Source organism: Embiotoca jacksoni, unplaced genomic scaffold (genome assembly GCF_022577435.1).
Source record: "Embiotoca jacksoni isolate LCO1_2020_lvr unplaced genomic scaffold, fEmbJac1.0.p SCAF_13, whole genome shotgun sequence".
Taxonomy (NCBI): Eukaryota; Metazoa; Chordata; class Actinopteri; family Embiotocidae; genus Embiotoca; species Embiotoca jacksoni.
The window spans coordinates 18,151,980-18,164,329 of NW_027185263.1; the positions used below are offsets into that span (position 1 = coordinate 18,151,980).

Below are 12,350 nucleotides of genomic sequence, written 5' to 3' on the forward strand. Positions count from 1 at the left end.
AACACTAATCTGGAAAAGGGAATTTAGCGACTGAGCTATAGAAAACTTGTGGAAAAAAATGTATTGACTGAGAATTTCATTAGAGAAGTTGAATGGGAGTCTATGGAAACCGTCACTTTTTGTAGCCAACCTCTAGCTGCACTTTGGTATTGCAGTTTAAGGCACTTCCACATTGGCCCCATTTTTCGGAGCCAGAAGCTATGTTCACTTTTATATACAGTCTATGGTTTACAGCCTGTACACATTACGTTTGGTCTCTATAGCTAATTTCCCCATTCAAGACAACTGTACGGGGTGAATTTTTATGCAACTTACCCATTTAAATTCTATTAAGGCTTATACTTGCACATAATTAAGGACAGGACTGTTGTGAATGACAGGTGGGAACCGTCACTGGCTTGCTGCCTTCAAGTTTTAGCCTTTGACTGTCAGCCAGAATCAGACAGACAAAGATGTACGCTCACGTATAGTGCTCTTACATTTAAGTACACGGATTTGTGTTGTACATGAATTTCAATGGGATAGCGTTGTCTCAAATCAGATACTGCAGTTTAGCACCTACCGGAAATAAACATAGCATTTGAATGCATCACCAGCCAACATATCTGCCAGCTTTAATTATTTTTCCCAGAAGTGAAAGTGTTTTCATTCCCTCTGTTAAACACACATGATAAACACACTGGTGGCTTCTATCCAACAGCAGTATTCTGGTACTTAATAAAAAATAAACATTTCAGTGTGGTATTCTGCAACGGCTGCAGCTTCCTCAGATACGCAACTTGAAAATACTTTAAGTTGGTGGACCGACCGTACTTTTCCGCTACCTAGCCAAGATGGTGACTGTTGAGTGTGGAACGTGTCCAGCGTTACAAATTTAACTGTTGGACCTGTTTTGAGTACATCACCTGGGTACTTGTACTGCACTGCGTTTTTCCATACTTTTCAGTGCTTTCAGTCCATGCTTTTCATACTTACGCACTCAAAACAGTATTAGTATAAAATTTGTACGCCATTTAGAACACAACAGGACTCTCCTTGCCCTGTGAGTCGAAGGCACTACCAAATGGTGAGAGCCACCCACATTTCGATTTAAAACTGTTCTTCTGGGAATCTATGACATCACTGAGACTATGTCCAACTTTTGTATCCAGTGTATCGTCTTAATACAGCTTCAAGTTCAAACCCTTAGACCGACCAGGGTATTTTCCAAAAATGTCCTCTTGGATGAAATATATGGTTTAGCGCTGTATAGTTGGCAGAAGGGATAAGTGCTACTTGTTTGACTGACAAACCTTTGAAATTTGAGTGTCAGGTCTTCCTTTGGATTGCTTTTGAAGTTCTTTATAAATATTCAAAGATGGCCTCAGAGTTCAAGCTCAAAGCAGCTAACTAGCTTACAGAAGCTTAGTTCATGGAGCAGCCTTGGTTCTGCTGAGTATTAAGCCAACAGTAGGTATTGTTTTCAAGTTTCCCATGAATACTATGTGCCATGTGTTATGGAGGATTCTTGCTGGAGGCTTATGAAGTTTAAAACTCATAGAAAGACTCATTGCTCTGTTGTCTCTTTTGCCAGTATGTTCCATGAAGACATAACTTCTGTGTCTTTTCTTTTAAGTAATTTTTTAAACGATCTATTGATGTAATCAGACTCCACCCTTTTTCTATCCACAAGTCTTCAACTTACCACTTTCACCTTTTTTCTCAAAACATCACCTTTGCCTCCTTCTCTCTTACATCTCTACAGCCCTCGGCTCTACCTAAGGCTGTTTTCAAACACTGTGGGAGTAATACATAACCCAATTTAAGATCTCAAGTAAATGTTGCCATGACTGTTTTAGACGTTAAAACTAAATAATATAGCCTTTTGCCTTTTTAGCATTATACAGTTACTGTAGAAAGCATTAATGGAGGCTGGTTTCTACAAAATAACTTGCCATGCATTGACAGACATTATGCATATGTTTTTATTGGATTCAACTCTAATAAAACGCTTTATGCTTTCATTTGGATAGTATTGAACTAAAGATCTATACCACAGTCAACAGTAGCATTTGTCATATTTAAAGAATGAAGTCATCAAATTCTCACCTTCCATGGAAACATATTACCTCTCCAATGCCTTCGTACGACACATGGGGACAGATGAATAATTGTATCTCCTCACCATATGATAGCATCAGCTCCTATCAAATTTAACCTCATTCATTTTTCTCATTTACTCACTTAATCTCTTTTTCTCTTTCTTTTCCAACCCTCACAACTTTTGATTTAATGACCTGCCTAATGATCAGCTCTTTGGGGAGTTTCCAAAGACTAAGTGCAGATTCACATTTTAAAATGCAGGCTTAGCAGTGGCAATCTCCGCTGCCAAGAATGGATTTTCCCTGGTGCCCTGATGGTGAAGTAGTTAAGCTCCTCGTTGTAGCCCATCCAAGTCTTTATACTCTGCTCTGTCGTTCTCTTCCTTATTCTTTTTCACTCTGTAGTAAAAATACCAAAAGGAATCACTGAGTTTTGTGTCCTGTCCTCTTGACTCTTTCGTTGTTTATTTTGGTTGTTGGGGAAGTGCACATTTTCTGGACTGGTGAGAAAATATGAATGGCTTGGGTCTTGAATACATGCTGAATGTAAACTCCCCTAAGAGGAACCACGTATTGCATTGCATAATGTAAAGAAGTTCCGCTCAGCTTACACTGGGATCAAAAGAAACAGGAGCAAGGGGCCTTGAAACATTTATGAGTAGTGACAGATCTGAGCTGGGGGAACATCCTTGATCTGATTGTAGAACTTGGAGTGGATCTGCTCTGTCCCAAGATGCTCGGAAAGGCGATTAGACCAGGAGCTTCACTGTTTTTCTTCATTTATACCCCTTGTTGCTGACGCATACTCCTGTCCAGTGGAAAATACTGCAGCCTCCCCAAGTGAATAGCTTGCGGGTGACAAATAGCTCCTGCTTTACACTCCATTTGGTCTGAGGCAGCTCACACCCTCCTCCCTGTCTTCCCCGCTTCCATCCTTGAGCCTCCATCATACCCTGCCCCTCCTCTTTCCTCTCCAGGCGCTGACCTTTCAGATGATGCCTTTCCCGGCTTCCCTGGCCAGTAGCTCTCCTGGGAGCTATAATGAACTCAGTGTTAATTGCCTGTTGAAGGACAGAGGCAGTTCTGCACAGGCTGATTGCAGACTCCCTTGGGAGTACAGCTGTCTGTTTGTGTGATTGTTGCTCTAATGCAGCACGGCTGGAAAATCCACCCACCATGTTCCTACACGTGTAGACAGACAGTGCAAATACTAAACATTGTTTGCTTGCAATTGTAACATACAATGTTTAGGTGGCTTAACACTGACTAACCCTGATGACTTAGACTATGGAGAGACATCCGATTTGTCTAGTGGTGCAACACAGTATGCTTTTGTAGCATTTCACCCACAAGAAGTCTTTGAATTTTTCATTTCTTTGCATTTGAGTGGATATTGAGACATCGGTATATGCTTCATCCTTTTGCCAGTACTTGCCCCCACAATGTGACACTGGATGTGGTTCACATCAACATGGCCTCCCCTTGTGGCCTGGGTGTCAGCCTAATTCATAGCCACAGACAAGAGGCAGAGAGGAAAGATTTATTACCCTCGCCATGGATTATTTTTTTTATCTTTTATTCAGGGGAATTGAGTTGGGTGTAAGGTTAACTCCTTCCGCCCTCTGATTCTTGAGGGGAGCTGAATAATACTTCTCTACTGTGCTGCCATTTCCATGGATACAGCCCCTTGTGCACTGCAGCCCTCACACATAGATGAAAGGATGAAAGCATGTTACAGAGAAGTGAGTTGAAGCCATATGACCTCCCATGCAGATCACCAATGAAAGGTATTGTTTTCACCTCTATAGATAGTACCTCTTAAGTACAACATTGCTATGCAACACTGCATGAAACTGCTGTGACGTCATTGTTAATGAGACACACACTCTTGCTTAATTTTTTTTCACTAACCAGGCACTACCAATTGACCAAGGTGTGGTTCTGCAGATTTCCATTAATCAAGTAGTCCAGTGAAGCTGCGGCCGCAAGTGTAGCTTGACTTGTTAACAAAGACAGGTTTTTGTAGGATACCTCGTCACCAACTGTGACAAGTTTCTCTGACCAATTAGTGGTCAGCAGTGTTTTCATGTATCCTTGTATTGTCTCAGCTCACTTGGAACCTCGGTGGCAGTGATACAAAAAATAGTCCAAAGGCATTATCTACAATTTTTGCCCAATGGAAAAAAACCCAAAAGTGGGTAGAATCAATCCGAGTCGTTACCTGCAGTGTTTATTAGTTTACCTGTAAATAGCCATAATAAACCACCTGACCTTTGACCTTAGGACTTCTCTCAGCCTGTAGAAAGAGAATGCTGGCTCACTGATGAGCTTTTTAGAAAATGTTGGGAGGAGAGACCCGGTGAAAACATACCACTCCTTACCCTCAAACCTGAAGAACAGCCATGCATACGTGGCCTGTGGCTGGACCTTGATCATGGTTTGAAGTTGAAAGTAGGTCCTGTGGCCCTGGCGGCAAGGGAGGGATTCCTGCTAGATAAGGGCCGTCTTTCATCCCCTGTTCATCTCTTGGTTGTGCTGTCACGGTGAGGCTGATTTGCATGAACAGCCTGCCTCCTGGGTAGAACAGGCCAGGAGATGGTCATGCTGGGGATTTATTTTGACATGCTCCCAAATTCCTGTTGGCCATGAATGTTAAATATCAAAAAAATTCTGAGAACCCAATATTGACCATGACAGCCAATGTTTTGCCAGGGCGATAAAGCAAATGATAGTGTACGTGTTGGCTTTGAAACAGTACGGTCAAAAAAAAGAAAAAGAGTCTAAGGCACTTTATTGACAAAACATTTTTTATAATTGTGATGTCTATTTCATAGTGAAATTCTAAAAACAAGATGCATGTTAAAAGATATCTGAGTTATAACCCAAACTCTCAGCACACAAAATCCCCTTCGTAGACTCAGCATGACTGCATTCACCTGGTAATTGCCAACACCTGAACAAGTGGGAGACTGATACAAAGTATGGCCACTCGATGACCCGACAAGATGTATAAAATAAAAAAATTAATTAAAAATTAAATTAAAAAAAAGAAGACCTGAAAATGCAAATTTCAAAACAAAATACACTATGTGTATGTACAGATAGAATTAGACTATGAAATAATAATCTCAACAAAGGCATTTTATTTTTTGCCAAAATAGTGCCTTTCACTTTTTTTTTTTACCTTTTTGTGTTCCCTACCAAAGAGCTCCTTTATCACACTAGTTTGAACTTCTGAGAACTCAGTATCTTTTCTTGTTTCAAGTACATAATGTAAATTTAGACTGCGATCTTTTATAATTTACTATATACAGTATAATTTGATAAACAAATAACAAAGTATTCAATTTACATGAAATTACAAGTAACAGGCTTACGTAAGTTTGTGTATCTCATTATTTCTCTCACTGGACCATACAGTTCTCTATTCACTTATTTTGTAGCTCCGACTTGTTTCCAACCATGCAGTATTCATTGTGGCCTCCAACCAATGTCATCATTTTTAACATGACTATCTTTTCTGGGAAGAGCAGTACTAAGTGCCTAAAAACAAGCTCAAGTCAACTGGAGATGCTTAATGTTTTCAAAATCCGTTTTGGTTAAGTGGACATGATAAATCATTTCCATTACACACATGACTAATTTTTTTTAATTTAGCCGGGGATTCAATTAGGTGGTGTCTGATGGGAGGACTGTGGGAGGAAGAAAGGTCCACCATGCTACATACAGCATCATAATTACATTAAAAACCCATGAAGGGGCCCTTGTTAAGACCAAGAAATCACCTTGAGTTAGCAAAAGAATGATCGTAGACCTCATGGGTAAATTCAGCCACTAGTCGCTTTAGACTTAAAGCTTAATGGCTCATAATAATTTATTGTGGATAAATTACCTGCAATTATATCGCACACATAGACTCCATTGGGATTTGCTCGAGGGTGTGGCTTATTTTGAGCAAACGGCACAGTTTTGATGCAGTGGTCTTAAGCTTGTTCTAGCAACAGCTCCTCCTACATGCTGGACACGTAACCCAACATCTAAAGATAATATAGATAATGTTAATCCACAGTTTACATTTAAAGCACTTATTATCCTAAAGCTGTAAATACCAGTATATATCCAGTTATTCTTATCGTTTGATTGCTGGCAGCTGACCATGGTGTTAATGTGTATGAATGCAGTAGTATTTGAAGTTGATAGGAAACATTTTAATACACAAATGACAATGAAAAATTCACGTGACTTTGGAATATCCTTCCGTGTTGTCTAATCAACAATGAACAAATTAGAGCTCTGCACTCTTTCCACGTTATTTTGCCTTCACCTTTGTACAGTATGAAGAGGTAGTGACACAGCGACCATCATTATAAACCGTTTATGGTATCACCAATGTCCAAAGGATTCATTAAAGTCTGTACAAACTTCATAGCAACCCGTCCAATATGTCTTACGTTATTTCAATCTGGAACGAAGCGGCGGACCAACTGACATTAGCAGATTGTAGAGCCGTTAACACCTACGAACCCTAAGGCACAAAACTGATTCAAACATACATTTCTTTCTCAGTCAATTCCTTCATTGAAGATGTACATTTCAAAGAGTTCAAGTACAAAAGGCAAAATATCAGCAATAGATTAAAAAAAATTGTCTTGGGGTATTATGTCATTTTGATGCTACAATATGAAAGACTTTTTAAAACTCAAGTACTGTAGTAGATCTTTATACACGACGCACCACTAAATCAACTACATTATTGCTTTCTGTGACCCGCACAATAGAAAGTCTTTTCAGATATAGAAGCAGAAGCTTGAGTGATTGAAAAAATAATGGTCAGAGTCGGTTTGCTCAAATGCAGAATAACAAATAGATGTGTTTTTGTATTGTAGCGACATTGCTTTGCCTGAAACGGACATGTTTTCTTTTGTTTGGTGGTTTTTTCGGGCTGTAGGCCAGTAAAACTTTCTTGTACTCAGCCTTCATCTGCATGGATACTGTTCAATGCATTGTTGTGTGATTGCTGCGAGCAAGTTAACTTGATCTTTGCGCTTCATTGTCTCAACAGTCGTACAATTTGCTGAAAATCTTAAGGCTGGTTATGATAAAAGGTGTCAGAACGTTGTCAGTGCATTGCTAGGCATGGAGCAATATTAGGCAGGTGGGTTTAATGTTGTGGCTGATCAGTGGATACTTTATGCATGCTTACATGTCATACAGACAATCCTTCATCCGCTGTGTGGATGAATAACCAGGAATCAACATTGTGTTGAGAGCTAGAAACAGATTTGAAAGGAAAATTGTATTTGTTCCTCACTGACTGCATGCTTCGGTCTCTCACATTTCTGCCTCTCCTGCTCACAAAGCAAATTGCAGTAACGGTTGTCGATCAGGAGAAAACAGAGCAGAGGTTGGGGAGGTTGACGGCTTTTTGTCTTTAATCAGCATTACCACGCCTGTTTAGTTTTTTCTGAAAGCTGTGGAATCCATCAGCAGCCTCCCATAAGAAGTATAAGAAAGCTAATAGCAGGTGGCGGTAGGTGTGAAATGGGCCTTTGGACGGGACAGCCATGGAGGGTATAATGCAGCCATTCAGGCTCTCTCGAGCAGGGGCCCCCTTTGTGCCCAGGGTTGACATGCTACTTCACTGGGGCCTCTGAAAGGTTCCATTTTGTACAATTTGTCTAAAAGCTGCTGACTTATGTGACAATTTCAGGACTGTGGATGGTAAAGTTTCCTTAACCCTCCAACTACTGAATGGCTTTTTTGTCCTGCCCTGTGATCTGTCCGTCATTCCTCACATGATCATACGAGAAAGAGGATGGAGAAAAAGAGTTGAAAGCTGCAAAGAGGGCACCCTGGTGGGAGCTCCTCATAGTTGACCAGGCCACTCTGAAGAAGCTCAGATGACTTTAATTCTGTGGAAAGCGTGAGAACTATAAGAGGAGCGAAGGTTGGATTAGGTTCCCAGTTAGTGCTGGCAAATGTATCCATTTCCACATGAGGTATGCATTATTCAGCAGCAGTGATCGCTGAACTGACTCCAGAAGCAGGCAAAATGTGACTCGTGGCTTCTTTGGAGGTTTTCGAGTTTACAGGAAAGCATGGTCACATCCCTGACAAAGCCGACAAATGTCTCAGAGCGCTACATTTGGTGCATGTCCTAATAGGTGTGGTAAGGTTTTTCAAAAGAGGATAATCACATTATGACTTACTGGGACAATTCACTCTGATGTTAGCAGCTATTTTTCTTTGTTTTTTGCTTCGAAGCTTTATTCATTTCAGAGTAATAACTGTCAACACAGCCAGATGTCGTCCCACACAGAGGCGTCATTTTCTAATTCTGCGCCAGGACTTGAAATTACAAGTCAACAATAAGACGGTCAATAAGTTATTGAGGAAGGTCCCTGTCCGTTCAAGCATCTTGACATAGATAGAGCTGCCACACACATATGAAATGTGGATTATTTCCACAGAGCCATGTCCCTCTCTCTTGCCTTTGATTAATTATTACTGGCTACCCGTGGAACTGTCCCTGATGCACATGCAGAACAAGAGCCACACAATGGAGGTGTAGTGAACTGTTAAACGCTATTATGTCTTTGAAATGAAATGAACACGGAGTCAAGGTAAGGCACTATCCTGTAGGACTTCCAGGTTTAAATAGTGCCGAGCACTCTGGGGTGATATCTGGCACTCAGGAAAGGGCAACTAAAGAACAAAGTGCTCTGTCTCACGGCAGTGTGATAAATGACTAAAGAGGCATCTCAGAGAGGAGTTCTTCAATGTGCGATGACATTTATTCCAAATACTGCTGTTTCTTAAATCCAGTGATGTATTGTTAAAAGGGGAACAACTACAACCTCCTGGTATGCTCTGATTAATGTAGCATTTGGCTCCATCTGTGTTATGTTTATGCATTGGCATAAGCTAGGGTAAAAATGTAATGACAATACATGTTTTGAGAGCCATAAGATAGATACACTTAATTGGAATTCACTGTAAATATAACAAAATAACAACAAGACTGGATCAAAACCCAACGGTAGAAACGCTAGAAGGCTTTTATTTGAAATGAGGATTACAGGAAGTAGCATCATTCATTCGCCCAGTGGTGATTCCATCAGTCAGTCATGTGGAATTCAGCCAACCAGTTGTGTAACTTTAATCAGTCAGTCACTGACCGTCTGTTGAGGTCCAGCTCACAATAAGAATGGCAACCCAAAATATATGACTCCAGTTCTACAGAACAATATTTTTAGGTTTGTGTCAGCTACATTTAAACATCCTGAAAAGATGTTCAAGAACATCTTTCTTCTTGTAAATCCTTCTCCTCATTTTCTTCATTTATACCTAGCAGTACTTTAATTTGACTGAGAAGGACAATCAATGTTTTTACTGACATGATGCCACAATCACTGCTTTTGATTAAAGAAAAATGCATTTCAGTCAAGAGAACACTTCACATGTCCAGCAGATGTTTCTTTGATGCCATCAGAGGAACATACCAGCGTGACCCAATGGAAAATGATTTATATTTTAAATGTAATAATTGGCAGTGCGTTAATATCAAATATTACAAAGAAATACCATAGATGTCTCATTTTAAATGATGGATTAGATTTCGACATTCAAGAGTTTTACTACCATATGTGCAGTAAGCAGGTAGTTACACTGAACAAAGTAATTCCTATTCTGCATTCTTTCCGTCTCTAGTTGTGTTTATATGATAAAAATGACATTATTTTTTAGAAACAGTATGTGTATATAATTTCCAGGGGGTCAACATCTGCCAAAAAAAAAAAAAAAAATCAACAACAACAATTTGACTAACAAATCCAGGTTAATGAGAAACGCTTATGACATGTACCCCATTTACCTCCTTGTTTTTTTTTAAGGACATTGTGATATATATGTGTGTTGGGCATTGTCATGTGTGTGTGTGTAACTGTTCAGTTGGTAATGAAAGGGTTAACTGGCAGAGACAGACCTTGCTTGCTCTCTGGATGTCACGAATAATCTCAGAGGCTGAATATTTCATGTGGTAATTAAAATGTGTAGGTCAAGTCTCCTATGACCACCTATTTCTACTGATATAGGGGGAAAGCACTGGTGCCCCTCTTTAATGCGCCTCCTTCACCGAGCTGAGATTTAAAGGATGAAGGGTGACATTTTCTCCCATTTTGTAAATTAGTGCAATTGATCTGCCTAACAAGAACAAAGTTAGGTTTCCAAATACTGCATGATAAAGAGATTAAGCCTTTAAATGGCTTTCCAAAGGCAATCTTTATTGCAAGCCCAGACGTAAGGGCATTGAACTTTCAATTAGAATTTCTAATAGGCTATTGACTGGAATGTATTAAATGTTGCTACACAGCTATATAGATCCTGAGAGGGGATTTTTCTCGATCCAGGGTACAAGACCCCAAAATCCCTCAGAGGGAGATACATAAACACTCACCACAGTCACCTGACGTGTGTGGTGATTGAGTTGCGCATGTGCTTTTTTTCTCTGTAAATTCACATGGTTCTTATTGTAATTGTTGATGTAAAGGTGTTTACTTTAAACAGCATTACGCTGGCCCACCTTTGTAATCTATGGTAATTTCACCAAAGCCTTTTGATCCTTCTATCCTTCTATTTGTGGTCAGGATTTTTTTGTCCACGTCAGCTTAGTTCATTCGTTTTCTTGGCTGAGCTTTGATGTTGTTCCAAGAACCTTTGTTAGTCTTAATTTCCAAGGTTCCTTGTATCCAAGCACACGAGCTGTTTCTAATTTTCTGTGATTGATCTCAGGGTCTAAATCCGATTTAATTGCCTCTAATTGCATATTAACTGTTGTCAAAATATTTGTACATGTCATCCTAATTCAGCCTGCTACTCCAAGAACAGCATGGTCAAGGAATGTTACATCTGTTTTTCATTGTCTCTGCATCCTGCTCCTCTGTGCCTCTCACTTTTTCCACCTCCCAGCCATAATTTTCTCTCTTTGTTTTTGCCAGCCTCTCTCTCTGTTATGCACACATTGTAACTGCAGGTGATTATAAGCTTTGAGAAAGCTGCATCAGGATACAATTTGTCAGGGCCTAACAGCCCATTCTGTTCTGAGGGGTTAACATTCTGTTTGTGTTACAGTGCATTCAAACTCTAATTAAAACAACATTACATTCCCCATCTGCCAATCTCCCGTAATCTTCTTTAATTGCTGTAATTAAAGTATATTTACATGTGCAAAATACTTGTAATTTAGAAAATTGCACTCTACACTCTGCACATTTAATCAGTGGCGCTGCAGTGGAATGGAGTGATTTCAGTGTTTTGATTTCAGTGGTGGGCTGGTTCTGACGGGGTAAGTGGACCTCTGCCTGAGGTCTCGCAGAGGTTAGGAAAACAAGCCATTGGAGAAGTATTGTCTATGGGCTCTGATTGCTGCTCGTGTGGCTAATTATAAGCTTGAGCTCCCTTGTGAATCCAAGCAAAGCTTAGGTATGTGTGTGTTTGTGTGTTTCTATGTGCAGTGTGTGTGTTCAAACAAGCCACTGCGGCCTAATGCATTCGTAGCTCACTGCTGCTTGCCTCGTGATTGACATCACTATCCCCTTTCATTTATTCAAAATGCAAAGTGAATTTGTCGAGGTGTATTTGCCACCCAAACAGAGAGAACCGAGATGAGGCGGTAAATACCTGGGAATTAAACCTGCAGCTGGCTAAGCAACTGCTACTGTAATGAAAACATCAAGAACTGGCTCTGACTGAAGAGGAACAGCATGCTTGCTTTCAGATTAATGGTATTAGATAGGGATTAATCTAGAAGAGGGAATTTGTCAAACTGTAGCTTTATATTAGCATCACTAATAAGCGAGCTTTATAATGTCCCACATGATGACTCCATATTTCAAAGACTTCCTCTCTACTTGTGGTGTATTCAGTCATTGCCACTAAACACTGAGGCCACGAGTTGTCACTTGGACAAGTTTGTTGTAGCTGCTCGTACAGTAAGTACAGTCATTAGAAATGTCTCAATAAAGGTAATCAGTCCTATCAGTGATGTCAATACGACGGTAATTTCTGGAAAAGGTCCCTGGCTTTCTGGCTTTACTGTTGCTGATCTTACTAGCATTACCCATGTCTTGCTGGCCTAATTACATTTCTGTCTGCTTGGATGAGGAAAGCCCCACTCACGCCAGATGGAACCAGATGTAACAGCTCAGCAGTTTAGAGTCAGGGGTCCTGCCCTGGACGACCTTCTCTCCAACCTGCAGCCGTTGTCAGGTG

At 40.3% G+C, this 12,350-nt stretch overlaps 1 protein-coding gene across 1 annotated transcript in view; it reads left to right on the top strand.

Annotated features, from left to right (window-relative positions):
- Nucleotides 1–12,350, top strand: part of auts2a (activator of transcription and developmental regulator AUTS2 a) — a 299,368-nt gene that overhangs the window by 169,822 nt on the left and 117,196 nt on the right.